Source organism: Geotrypetes seraphini, chromosome 1, assembly GCF_902459505.1.
Source record: "Geotrypetes seraphini chromosome 1, aGeoSer1.1, whole genome shotgun sequence".
NCBI lineage: Eukaryota > Metazoa > Chordata > Amphibia > Gymnophiona > Dermophiidae > Geotrypetes > Geotrypetes seraphini.
Genome location: NC_047084.1, coordinates 38,252,320 through 38,265,191, shown reverse-complemented (window position 1 = coordinate 38,265,191; position 12,872 = coordinate 38,252,320). Strand labels below are relative to the sequence as shown.

The following is a 12,872-nucleotide window of genomic DNA, read 5'->3' as shown; positions in this document are numbered from 1 at the left end:
GCCTCTAACAGCTCCATGGGAATAGGCTGGTTGCTCCTGCTTGGCCCCGGGGACTCCCTAGGGAGAAAAGGCTTAAACCTCCTCCCTAGCTGGCTTCCTTGTCTGTTCTCAACTGCAGGTTTAAATACCTTGGGGCAACGCCCTACTCTAGTTGAGTCAGCAGAGTAGCTGGGACCTCTTGGGCTCCCCCGGTGGTAGCTCGGGGATGAATCACCCAATTCTTCATCACATAAATCAGGCTCCCTCTGGTGGTCACAGGCTAAACTATCAGTCTCAGGATTTACATGCACCTTCCTGATTCCACCTCGGGTTTTCATTTTTACTTTTTTTCCTGAACTAACAGGGACCCTGGCAGGCATCGTGTCTGCCTGGTCACAATTTATGAGTATAACAGTCGTGTGCCTGGTTTTCTGGAAGCATCCAAGATGTCTCTGACAGGCTGAGAGAATTGTAGACCAGTAGAAGTCAGTCTGAAAGATACCAAGCTGTCGGATGCAAAGGTTAGAGTGCAAAGGCTGTCAGACTGCAGGTTGGGATGTAGAAGAGAACCATGACTGCGTAAGAAGAGATGGAAAAATTGGTAGAGGTATGGAATCCCTGATGCTGAGTTGAAGTAGAAGGGAGAACCATGGTTGTCTGGGTCACCTAGGAGTTGTCAGAATCATGGTGGCAGACTCATTTTTGAACTTGACAAGCATCTTGAGAATAAGAGGAATAGGTGAAAATGCATAAAGGAACTTGTGCATCCAATCCAGGAGAAAAGCGTCCACTTCTAAGCGAAGAGGAGAATATAGCCTGGAGCAAATTCGGGGCAGTTTGCGGTTGAGGGGAGATGCAAACAGGTCTATCTGAGGAGTCCTCCACTGAGAAAAGATGGGATGGAGAGCTGCTAAGTTCAGTATCCATTTGTGAGGTTGAAGAATGCAGTTTAGTATGTCCACTAAAGAATTCTGTTCCCCCTGAATGTAAACAGCTTTCAGGAAGATGTTGTGAGGAATTGCCCAATTCCAACTCTGTTCTTCCTTGCTTGTTTATATAGTACATGGCCACCGTACGAACAAGGAGAACTCTATCTTGTAGAAGATGCTGAAAAGCCTTGAGGGCATTGAAAATCATCTTGAGTTCCAACAGATTTATATGATGACATCAATCTCTGACAGACCACAGACCTCGAGTGCGTAGGCCATCCAGATGAGCTCCCCATGCATAGGTTGATGAATCAGTTATGAAAACCTTCTGATGAGGAGGTGTGTGGAACAGCAATCCTCTGGAAAAAATGAAAGAGAGCGTCCACCACTGAAGAGATTATTGTAGGGAAGATGTGACTAATGTGCTGGGAGAGCGGGTCGAGATCTTGCGACCACTGAGGGATCCGTAGGTGAAGCCTGGCAAAAGCAGTCACGTAGACTGTAGATGCCATGTGTCCCAGAAGAATCATGCATCTTGCTGAGAGCGATGGAAGTTGAACCACCTGATGACAAAGTTGAATGAGGGCGCCTTGACGCTCCTGCGGCAAAAACTCCCTGAGTTGGATTGTGTCAAGCAGAGGTGCTATAAACTTAAGCCACTGAGATGATTGAGGTTGTGATTTGGGGAAAATTGATCTCGAACACCAAATTCTGAAGAAACATTCGTTGCTAGGAGCACCCCTTGAGACGAAGGATTCTTGATGAGCCAGTCATCCAGATAGGGAAAAACTTGAAGACCCTGTGACCTCAAAGCTGCTGCCACTACCACCAGGCACTTGGTGAAAACCCTGTGAGAAGATGCCAGGCTGAAAAGTAGAACCTTGTAGTGATGGTGGAGGTGGGCACTTGAAATCTGAGGAACTTCCGGGATGCTGGATGAATTGGAATGTGAGTGTAAGCTTCCTTGAGATCCAGAGAGCATAACCAATCGTTGCGATCCAAGAAGGAGTATAGAGATGCCAAAGACAACATCCGAAACTTGTCTTTGACAAAAAATTTGTTGAGAGCCCTGAGGTCCAATATCGGTCAAAGACCTTCCGTCGTCTTCGGAACAAGGAAATATCAGGAGTAAAACCTCTTGTTCTACTGGTCCAGAGGAACCTTCTCGATGGCATTGAGAAGGAGCAGGGAATTGATTTCCTGAAGAAGAGAGGGTTGGAAGCAGACTTTCTTGGAGGATGATCTGGAGGGATGGTAAGAAATTGAAGAGAGTAACCTTCTCGAATGATATTGAGAACCCAGAGGTCGGAGGTGATTAATTGCCAACGGTGATAGTAATGTTGCGGATGACCTCCAATGGGGAGAGGAAGAGGCAGATGTAAATGGATGGAAACTATTCTCTTGAGTAACTGATCAAAAATACTGAGTGAATTTAGAAGGTGAAGACGGCTGAAGTTTTTGAGACATTGCTGCCTTTGTTTCTTGTGTTGTGGTCTGGAAGAAGCAGACGGTTTTGCTGGGTAATGCTTCTGATATGAAGAAGATGGTTTGTAAGGTCTGGTAGGGGATGGCTTGGGTTTAGGCTTAAGTTAGGCTTAAGTAAGGAATCCCAAGACTTTTCATGTGCAGAGAGCTTTTGAGTTGCATTCTCAATAGTGTCATGAAAGAGTTCAACTCCGAGACAGGAGTTATTGGCCAACCGATCTTGGAGGTTAACATCCATATCCACAATTCTGAGTCATGCCAATCTTCTCAAGGCCACTGACACTGCAGAAACTCTGGAGGATAATTCAGAAGCATCATAGGCAGACCACCTATGTTGTCTTAACTAATTAAAGGTGCTAGATATGTGTTGGAATTCTATCTTCTAATGTGACGGAAGATATTTGTAAAATTTAGGCAGTTGTTTAACCAAGTGCTTCAGATAACATGTGAAGTAGAAATTGTAATTGATGACTTAATTTGCTAGCAAGGAGTTTTGGTACAGGCGTCTACCAAATCTGTCCATAGTATGCCCCTCTCGCCCTGGAGCAGTGGTCTCAAACTCAAACCCTTTGCGGGGCCACATTTTGGATTTGTAGGTACTTGGAGGGCCGCAGAAAAAATAGTTAATGTCTTATTAAAGAAATGACAATTTTGCATGAGGTTAAACTCTTTATAGTTTATAAAACTTTCCTTTAACAGTTAAAAGGAAAGATATATAAACTATAAAGAGTTTTACCTCATGCAAAATTGTCATTTCTTTAATAAGACATTAACTATTTTTTCTGCTGCCCTCCAAGTACTCTATTTTTTTCTGCAGCCCTCACATTTAAAGTTTAATATCTTTTCTTTCTCAAAACTGGCACATTTCAATCACTAAATTGAAAATAAAATCATTTTCCTACCTTTGTTTGGTAATTTCATCAGTCTCTGACTGTGCATCCAATATTTCTTCTCTTTTTTCAGCCTCCTGTATGCTTCCTCTCCTCCAGACCTCATTCCCTTCTCCAACTTTTTCTTTCTTTCTCTATGTCTGTCTTTCTCTGATTCTGTGTCCCATTTTGTGCTTTGTTTCTGGATCCCTGTCCCCCCCTTCTTTCTTTCTTTCTTCCTTCCTTCCTGCCCTCCCCCATGCCACTGCCGCCGGGGAATAGGCTGCTGCCGCTGCCGCCATCGGGAACAGGCCGAGATCTCCCTCTTTCTCTTCTCCACGGGGCCGACCAACTCTCGCTGCCCGACATCAATTCTAACGTCGGAAAGGACATTCCGGGCAGCCAGGCAGCGATTGGCTAGCCAGAACGTCCTCTCGACATCAGAATTGACGTCAGGCGGCGAGAGTTGGTCGGCCCCGAAGAGAAGCAGGGAGATCAAATAACACAGTGCCGGCCTGAGAAGGGAAGGGAAGCAGGTTAGGCACCACTGCTCTAGACGAGCCATACTCTAGGGAGAACAGTGGACCGCCCCCCCCCCTTCGTACGCCACTGGAGCAGCAGCTCTTCCGTGGATAGCGCAAAGAGCCGCCAACCCGCGGCTTTGAACGGAACGAGCCGGCCAGACACGCTGCTGCTCCAAAAGGAAGATAATGATCCTGTCTAGACCGCGGGCCATAAATAAAATCTGGAGAGCCACATGCGGCCCACGGGCCGCGTGTTTGAGACCGCTGCCCTGGAGGAACTGAGAAGTAGACCTTAGAAGGAGCAGACTTTTTTCAGTGTGGACTCCACCACTAAAGATTGATGGGAAAGCTGAGGTTTATCAAAACCTGGACTGGGAATGATCCTGTACTGAGAGTCCAGCTTTCTAGGAGCAGCAGGAACTAAAAAAGGAGACTCCCAATTTTTGTGCAATTTCCTTTAGGATTCCATGCAAAGGAAGTTTAATAAGCTCCTTAGAAAGATGTTTATAGTCCATGGTCTCCATAAATTCAGCAGAATATTTGGAGTCTACTTCCAGCTTAATAGACATGTCTTTACCCATTTGCCTAATAAAGTGAGTAAAAGAGATTAGGCTCAGAAGGAGATGGGTGGAGGAGAGAGGTGATTTGAAGGTGTATTCATGCCAAATGTCATGGTGTAAGGTGATTGTGAAATATCCTTTAGCCCCTATTGTTGTAATTAATTTAGTTGTGGATTGGATTTTGATTAGAAAGATCCGTTTTCTCTGTTTGAATCACTATTTGGATTTCTGCGGGTACCTCAGACGATGGTGATGTCTTCGATGTTGATGCAGGCGGTACTGATGAGCTGCTGCTGCTGTTGTAAAATGCCGCTTTTAATGGAGCGTTTCTTAAGAATTGAACAATGTGCGCAGGTCTCAATGTGATGTTCGGGGCCAAGGCACTGTATGCACCAGCTATGTGGGTCGGTGAGAGAAATTGTGTGCTGGCACCTGCCGCACTTTTTAAAGCCAGTTAACAGACGGGACATGGAAGGAAAAACCACCTCAGCCAAATCGAAAGCTGAAGGCTGAGGCAAAAAAGAAGGCAATTGAAAATACGCCCGAATGTGAAAACCAAGAAGACTTGCCTAGGTCTTTCATCACTCTACCATCATATCCCTTTTCCTAATTGATCCTGGCTTCTTCCCTTCCGGGTAAGGCTGTTCCTTCTCCAGTTATGTGTTAAAGAGTAACAGAAAATGGTCCTTTTTTTTTTTTTATACCTAAGTACTGCAAGCAAGATTTTCTACCTCTTGTTGTTCTGCATCCCTCTTAGCAATCCTCTGGTCTCTTTATTTCATGCAGCATTCAGCATTTGCCACTGTTTAGCAGTTATCTCAACAGCACTTTGGTCTGAGGTGTTGAACTAAAACAGTTTGACAGGCACTTTCACTTTGTCAGAATTCTTCTGCTTCATATAGGCTTGATGCAGTAAGTATTCTAAACTTATTTAGAACATATAAACAAAGAACTGGAGTTCTATTACATCCCATCCAGATTCCATACACTAGATAATAATAATAATAATAACTTTTATTTTGTATACCGACATACCCAGAGAGTTCTAGGCGGTTCACATCAGTTAAACAAAGTTACAAATGAAGAAGTCGTGGAATTTAGGAAGTCAGTTAAACAGAGTTAGCTGACCGGAAGTCAGTTAAACAGAAGTTACAAACAATGAAGTCATTTGAGTTCAGAGAGTACAGTAAGAAGGAGTAGGCAGGGATTCCAGTACAAGGTGGTGGTGGGGGGGGAGGGGTGCAGAAGGGGTTAAGGGTTCTGTTCATGGAATAGGTGTATTTTGAGTTGTTTTCTGAAGGCGAGATCAGCTGTCTCAAACGCAAACCCTTTGCAGGGCCGCATTTTGGATTTGTAGGTACTTGGAGGGCCACAGAAAAAATAGTTAATGTCTTATTAAAGAAATTACAACTCTGCATGAGGTAAAACTCGATATAGTTTCCTTAATTGCTTCTAATAATTTTAACTATACACAGCTGAAAGCAGTGTAACATGCAGAAAGTGAAAAACTATCAAATCAACTGCAAGAGACAAGATTTTGGACCTATTTTGGACCAACTATTTTGAGAACATAAGAATTGCTGCTGCTGGGTCAGACCAGCGGTCCATTTTGCCTAGCAGGCCGCTCACGCGGCAGCCCCTAGGTCAAAGACCAGTGCCCTAACTGAGACTAGCCCTACCTGCGTATGTTCCGATTTAGCAGGAACTTGTCTAACTTTGTCTTGAATCCCTGGAGGGTGTTTTCCCCTGTAACAGCCTCAGGAAGAGCATTCCAGCTTTCTACCACTCTCTGGATGAAGAAGAACTTCCTTACATTTTTACGGAATCTATCCCCTTTTAACTTTAGAGAGTGTCCTCTCGTTCTCTCTACCTTGGAGAGTGAACAATCTGTCTTTATCTACTAAGTCTATTCCCTTCATTATCTTGAATGTTTCGATCATGTCCCCTCTCAGTCTCCTCTTTTCAAGGGAGAAGAGGCCCAGTTTCTCTAATCTTTCACTGTACGGCAACTCCTCCAGCCCCTTAACCATTTTAGTTGCTCTTCTCTGGACCCTTTCGAATAGTACCATGTCCTTCTTCATGTACGGCGACCAGTGCTAGATGCAGTATTCCAGGTAAGGGTGTACCATGGCCCACTACAGCAGCATGATAACCTTCTCCAATCCGGTCATGATCCCCTTCTTAATCATTCCTAGCATTCTGTTCGCCCTTTCCGCTGCCGCAGCACATTGCGCAGACAGCTTTATCGACTTGTCGCCGTCTGCACAATGAGACCCTTGGTATTATAAAGAATGATTCTTTATGGAAAACTTGTGCCTTAAGTATCTGGCGGTTGCGACCACAACTGCCTTCAGTTCTCACTTCCTCCAGCACCGGACATTCGCAGTGCCTCCGATCATTACCTTATGTTCTGGAACATTGCCCGCCTCACTGCTGTAACCTCATGCAAGCATTTTCCTGCGTCTGCATGTGATTGGACTCCACCTCACAATCGCTTACAGATGCAGGAAAGCACTTGCATGAGGTTATAGCGACTCCTGGACACTTAAGGCACAAGTTTTCCATAAAGAATCATTCTTTATAATACCGAGGGCCTCAAAATAGTACCTAACGGGCCACAAGTGGCCTGTGGGCCGCGAGTTTGAGACCACTGCAGTAGATGTTTAACCCCAACCTGCAATCTGGGAGTTGCAGAAATACAACACTTTTCCAAATACATTCTCCTCCCCCCTTAGACTGAGAGCTATAAAACATATCCAGTTTCAATTTCTGCATGCAATATGTGCAGAAGTCTTGAATGGCTCTGATTTCTTTTATTTTTTCACTGAAAATTCAGTTTTTTGGGTGGCTTCAGTGCCTTGAGACTGGTGGTCCCCTGTCGGAGGAAAGGATGCAGTCCCACAGTGCCGGACTGCTTCTTCACAGAGGAACTCTGGTAGATCTGTGTGCCACACTTCCTAGACTCGGGGACCATTCCCCTGGAGTTCGCTTGCCCGCTGACTTTGTCACAGGTTTTAAGTGCAGGCTGTATGTGTCTGACATGAAACCCACCTGGCGCAGGCTGTCTTTCCCGCTCCCAATCATGTGGTGTGGATCCATGAGGGTGGAGGTCATAGTCGGTGTCCATCCGACTGGCAGTCCAAAGATCTTCAAATCTGGTTATTTGGAGCAGTTTCTGAGGCAGAAAATCCTTTTCCTCCATTCAGTTGCTTTGAAAGTGCTGACAGGCTGGAACTGTGAGTAAAATCTCAATTATTTCCTATGGGAGCTTCAGGGGTAGCTTGGTAAATGTATTTAAAGGCATTTTTTTACAGTTTCTGAGGGTAGGGTTCAGGTCCCCCAGCTCCTCAGATCCTGGCACAGACTTCTGGAGTCTGGTGCAAAATGCATGCATTCAGAGCCTGTGGACTCTTGGTGCAGCGCGTGTGCCTCAACAAAACCCTGCCATTATTCGGGATGTGACTTTTCACCAGATTTTATTCGGCTTCTCTGGAAAGCGGGCACGTCAGTCTTTCTCAGCCTGTAGTGCTGGTGGCAGAGCTTCCTGTTCGGGAGCCTTCTCGTCCTGTTGTGGCAGACCTCGATTGCAGTAGTTGCCATTCAGATATTATGCCTCTGCTGACACTGCTTCTATATTATGCTTCTGCTGATATACTTGCTGGGTCTAGTCATCTCTGCTTCCCTGAGAGCCTGGATTTGGGTGATGACCCTTCTGTCCGCAGACTTTTTAAGCATAGTTTTGTCCATCTTTTTATTGCTGATGTTCTGAAAGAGCTCTAATTGGATTCTCCACCTTCCACTTCTCAGGCTATGATCATGAACTGCTCCATCCCATCCACAGCTTCTTGGTCTGGTTACGGAACAATGGGATACCTCAGAGCTCTTTATGGCTTTCTAAAGCTATGTCTAAGCTTTATCTACTGGCTCCTGATTTTCAGCAAGTTTTTGAACAGCATAAGGTAGATTCCACCATAGTGCAAGTTATCAGGCTCACAGCCCTCCCTAGTGATGGGAAGTGATACTTAAGGATTCTCAGAATTGCAAGGTGGACGTTATGGTGAAAAAGCTCTTTGAAGTGGCATCTTTGGGTATCAAAGTGGCAGCTGCTGCTTACTTTACAGCGTGAGCCTGTCACTCCAGATTGCGCAGTATGTCCTCAGCATAGGTACATGCCTATCCTCCTCTGGTAATGGATGGTGTGGATTATGTTGCAGACACCCTTTATGATCTAATTTGAGTTCTTAGTAAGGTCTCTGCTTATGCAGTGTCTGCTCGCTGGACACTTTGGATTTATCATTGGGCTGGGGACGCTGCCTCGAAGGCCACCTTGAGCAGACTTCCTTCTTCATGGTAAAGGTCTGGCTGACCTCATGACCAACGTTGCCAAGTGCTGCCCTAAATCTCTTCCTGTGAACAGGTCTCACCAGATGGCGGGAGTTGATAGTAGTAATTTTTGTTTCTCCCTCAGGTTTCGTCAGGGCTCAGCAGGATCTACCTCCTAGAGATATTCCCAGGGCTACTGCATTCATTACCCCAGGTATATTAGATAGATTGTGAGCCCGCCGGGACAGACAGGGGAAAATGCTTGAGTACCTGAATAAATTAATGTAAACTGTTTTGAACTCCCTTGGGAAAACGGTTTAGAAAATTGAATAAATAAATTACAACAGTTCCAATTCCAGGCATCCTCAGGCTTCAGGTTTCTGAGCAGCGGCTGCGCCTAAGAAGCCCCAATGACACCAGGAGGCAGCCTTTCTCATTTTTTATCAGGAGTGGACTCTCGTTTCATCAGATCAGTGGGTGCTAGAGGGGCACAAGTTAGATTTCTTTTGTCTGCTTCCAGATTTGTTTCTGGACTCTCCGGCAGGTCAATCGGAAAAGAGTCCCGAGTCTACGCTACTCTGCATTGTCTCTTAGACATCAGAGCAATAGAACCTATTCCAGAACACAAATTGGGCTTAGGCAGATACTCCTTATATTTCGTCTTGCCAAAGAAAGGCTCGGAGGATTCCTCATTTCTGCATGGAAACAATACACACAGTCATAGCTGCTTTCTCTCCATGAGAGTTTCTAGCATCCTTGGATCTCACAGAGGATTACCTCCTTATTCCAATCTACCTGGAGCATTGCAGGTTTCTGCGTTTCCATGTTTTGCAGCAGCATTTCCAGTTCGAAGCACTGCCCTTTGGCTTTGTGACGGCGCCCCACACTTTTAGTTGATCCGTCTTGTCAGGAGTGCAAAAGTAAGGTGGAGATGGTGGTGTCTCTCTTGCAGGCATTGGGGAGGATTGTCAACTTCAAGAAGAGCAACTTGATGCCCTCCCAGTTCCTGGAGTATCAGGGTCATCTTTTTGACACCAGACAGGGTTGGATGTTTCTTCCCGAGGCATGCAGAAAGAAACTTCAACAGCAGATCAGAGCTCTCCTGGTCTGTCCTGGCATTATCTGCAGGTGAATTTTTCAAGATGTTTACCATAGCTATCTTCTCAGAGTTGTGGTGTAATCTCAAAACAAAGCAAAATTTACACTGGTCAGTATCTGAATCCAGGATACCTGTCCTACTACTTCCTACTCTTCCAAGTATATGGTTCATCAGTCTTGAGCCACAAACAATCTGCATGCACTGCCTTCTTGAGATGCAAATCTATCTCATGCATATTTATTGATTATGGGACAACCATTCCAAATTCCTCCATCCCAGAAAATTCTAATCACAGATACAGTGTGTCAGGTGGTGGTGGTGGGGGGACCCATGTAGACAGCCTTTACACGTAGAGAATCTGGTCACTCAGGAGAATGAACTTCAGAGAAACCTCATGATCCTAATCACGCCCTACTGACAGAGATAGATATGGCTCTTTCTACTCTGGAGTTGTCTTTCAAAGAACTGTGGATTGGACTGGTTTCCAACCCTTCTCATGCAGAATGAAGGATCTCTTTTCCATCCCAAACTCCAGTCCCTGACTCTCACAGCTTGGATGTTGAAAAAACATAGCATGTGCTTTCCCTTAGCTGCCTGAGGGCATCTCCAGGGTTCTGATGGTTTCCAGAAAAGATTCCATTAAGAGATCTTATGCTTTTTAAATGGATAAGGTTTGTTATCTGGTGTGTAGGCAAAGCCCTAGATCCTCTCTTGCCTACACAAAATCTGTTTGAGTACCTTCTACACCTCTTGGAGTCTAGTCTCAAAAACAACTCTGTAAGGGTTCACCTTAGTACAACTAGTCTGTAAATTTGATAGGAACTGGTCTACATTCTGGGGATGGAAGAGCCTATTCTGCAAAGATGGGTGAAACCAGGCTGCTGACATTAACATTTAAAAAGGAGAAAAAGCAGCTTTTAAACTAGAAATTGGGGAAAGGCTGCCAGTCACTTAAGTGTATCTTTGAAGGATATCAACAAAACAAGGAAGACAGTCGCTCAAAAGAACATGATTTGGAAAATTAGAGTCATGGAATAGGAGACAATGTTTTATTGTAGATTAGGAATTAGTTATTGGACAGAAAACAGAGGGTAGGGTTAAATGGCTATTTTTTTAGTGGTGGAGGGTAAATAGTAGAGTGCCACAGGGATTTGTACTGGGACCGGGGCTATTTAAAATATTTATAAATGATCTGGAAATTAGAATGACAAGTGAGGTGATTTACATTTGCAGATGACACTAACATAGTAAATGACAGCAGATAAAGATCTGAACAGTTCATCCAGTCTGCTCTGAAATTTACATGCATTACAATTTCATGATTAAATCAATATGTTTTAGTTTTTTTTCTTTATTTCTAGGCCATAGACCTTAGAAGTCCACCTGATATTGTCCTTAGATTCCAACTACTGGAGTTGCCATTGAAGCTCACTCCAGCCTATCCAAACCATCTCCTTTGTGGGTTTCAGATTGTGAAAGTTTGCCCATTCATATTCCTTTGTGTTCAACCCATGCTTTTTTTTTTATTTCTGTCACGTTTTCCTCTCCTCCATTTGGGAGAGTATTCTAGGCATTTTCCACCCTCTTCATGAAAAATAATTTTCTAACATTACTCTTAAGTCTACCATCCCTCATCCTCAATTTATGTCCTCTAGTTTTACCAATTTCCTTTCTCTGGAAAAGATTCAGGCCTATAGTAATGCCTTTTAAATATTTAAATGTCTGTCCCTGTCCCTCATTTCCTCCGTAGTATACATATTGAGCTCTTTTAGTCTCATCTCGTACTTCTTTTGGTGCAAACCCCCTATCATTTTCAATGCTTTGCTCTGGACCGCTTCATGTCATCTTATATCCTTGGCCAGATATGGCCTACAAAATTGAACACAGTATTCCCAAGTGGGGCTTCACCACAACCTGTACAGTGGCATCAACTCCTCCTTTCTTCTACTGGTTATGCCACTCTCTCTATACAGCCTAGCATCCTTCTGGCTACAGCCACCACCTTGTCACTTTGCTTTGTCACTTTCAGATCCTCAGACACTATCACTCAAGGTCCCTCTCCCCATCTGTGCATATCAGTCTCTCGCCTCCCAGCACATACATAAGCTGTTCAAAGTTGTTAAAACGCATGTGGACTGTGAAAATTTGCAGGCAGACTTTAGGAAATTGGAAGACTGTCATCCAAATAACAGATGAGATTTAATTTGGACAAATGCAAAGTGATGCACATTAGGAAAAATAATCCAGATCATAATTATCAGATGCTAGGGTTCACCTTAGAGATTAGTGCCTAAGAAAATGATCTAGGTGTCATCATAGACAGTACTCTGAAACCTTTTCCCATTGTGTGCTAGCGGCCAAAAATTCAAATGATGCTAAGAACTATTAGAAAAAGAATGGTAAGACTAAGAATAATATAATGCCTCTGTATTGCTCCATGGTGTGACCTCATCTTGAGTATTGTGTTCAGTTCTGGTTGCCGTATCTCAAAAAAAAAATAACAAAAAAGTTCAAAGAAGAACATAAGAACTCCTCATTTAAGGAAAGACTAAAGAAGTTAGGGCCCTTCAGCTTGGAAAAGAGACCGCTGAGGGGAGTTATGATTTGAAGTGTACAAAATCCTGAGTGGTATAGAATGGGTATAAGTGAATCGAGTTTTTATTTTATCAGAAATTGCAAAGACTAGGGGACACTTGATGAAGTTACAGGGAAATACTTTTAAAACCAATAGGAGGAAATATTTTTTCAATCGGAGAATAGTTAAGCTCTGGAATGCATTACAAGAGGATATGGTAAGTGGTTAACATAGCTGATTTTAAAAAAGGTTTGGACAAGTTCCTGGAGGAAAAGGCCATAGTCTGGAATGTTGCTACTATTTGGGTTTTTGGCAGGTATACTGGGCTAGATGGATCTTTGGTCTGATCCAGTATGGCTATTCTTAAGTAACAAAGGAAACTCTAATAAAAGACATCAGTTACAACTCAGTAAAGCAAAAGCACACTAACAGAAACAGTCATAAAAGCACATCAAAAATGCACAGTAACACCCCTTCACATATTGTAAGGCCTTTCTGATTTATATGCAACTAAACGTCTCTCACTTAA

At 43.9% G+C, this 12,872-nt stretch overlaps 1 protein-coding gene across 6 annotated transcripts in view; it reads left to right on the top strand.

Annotated features, from left to right (window-relative positions):
- SREK1 (splicing regulatory glutamic acid and lysine rich protein 1) overlaps positions 1 to 12,872 on the top strand; it is a 324,223-nt gene that overhangs the window by 111,920 nt on the left and 199,431 nt on the right. The gene's annotated exons all lie outside the window — the stretch shown is intronic.